The following is a 1,477-nucleotide window of genomic DNA, read 5'->3' as shown; positions in this document are numbered from 1 at the left end:
TATCTCCTAGTTTCACCCACATCCTGACAGCATATAGAGAGACATATAAAGAGTATTCTAACCAATTCAAAGTCTCAGGCAAGGACGTCCAAGTGGGAGACTTCTTTTGGTTCCCTTCACTACAGTTTTATACTGAACACCCTTGCCAATTCATAAATATTCATTCAAGCTTTCATGCTTTATGCTTCATCTTACTAATTTTGCCAACCCAAGAAAGATAATACACATATAACATGAAAAATATGCTGTAACCATGGCGAAACAATGGCCAGGTTTGGTACCTCTTTCCCTGAAAAGGGTACAAATCACAAAAGCAGTCATGTAAACTGCCTAGAGAAATACACCAGAGAGCATTAAGGCTTTCTATTGGTAAACCTGTAAAACCCTAGGCTCTGCTTAGGGAAGGATATCTTGGGAATGAATGTTCATCCCAACTCAGCCCCTTCACTGGACCCACTTGTCCAAGCAAACACAGACTATTAGCTGGTCAAAAAATTCAGCCAAGGGTTAATGCTCCTTTCTCTAGAATAATATGCACCACTTATCTTGCTTAGACATAATTGTCCCTTGTTTCCAACTTATTGCTCCTTGTTTCCAACTCCATTTGGCTTCACACTTTGGCTTTTGATCCTCAACTCATGCCTACTTAAAACCTTAATGAGTTAATGTGGGCATGCATTTCCAGCTTGAATTTTCCCCTTTCTTTCATGCCTGATAGTCTGTATTCCTACTCCAGTTCTACACGCCATACTTGCAGGTAAGAAGTTCTCCTGATTTTCACCCAACTGTCTGGGTCACACTTTTTACTAAATCCACTACAGCATGAATTATTAATAGAAACTTGGATATACTGCACAAATAGAGGCTAATACTAACTTAAACGATGAGCTACAAGCTAACTTTCAGAGACAAGGAAAAGCTAGAGCTGTTCAATGTGTATTCATATGGTCTTCTCCCCCAAGGCCCATACAACACCCACAATACAAGTCCAACTCCATCTTTCAGAAAATAAAAATGGGGGACTTCTCTGGTGGTCAAGTGGTTAAAACACTGCACTTCTACTACAGGAAGAAGAGGTTTGATCTCTGCTCAGATAACTAAGATTCCTGCCTGCTGCATAGCATGGCCAAAAAATAGGGGGGAGAAAAAGAGAGAGAGAGAGAGAAAGAAAAGAAAAGAAAAATGGAAAATTCTTATGTGTAGGCTTCCTTAGAAAAATTACAAACATTGTAAATTTCAGAAGTATCTAGTATACTTATTCACTTGGAAAATCTGACAGACTGGCATTTCTAGCATCTTGACTCCTAAGGGTGGTGTTGAGATGAACCCTGTTCATTCTACAGTGAATGGGAGGATTTTTTCCCAATTGTGCACGTGAGAATTATTTATGGTTTCTGACTACCATCTGGTTATGTTTGTTTGTTCCACCCTGGTGTTTCTGACCAGAGATGCCATTCAGCAGATCTACCAGAGAGAA

The sequence above is a fragment of the Muntiacus reevesi genome, chromosome X (genome assembly GCF_963930625.1).
Source record: "Muntiacus reevesi chromosome X, mMunRee1.1, whole genome shotgun sequence".
Taxonomy (NCBI): Eukaryota; Metazoa; Chordata; class Mammalia; order Artiodactyla; family Cervidae; genus Muntiacus; species Muntiacus reevesi.
This window is presented reverse-complemented; position numbering follows the sequence as displayed.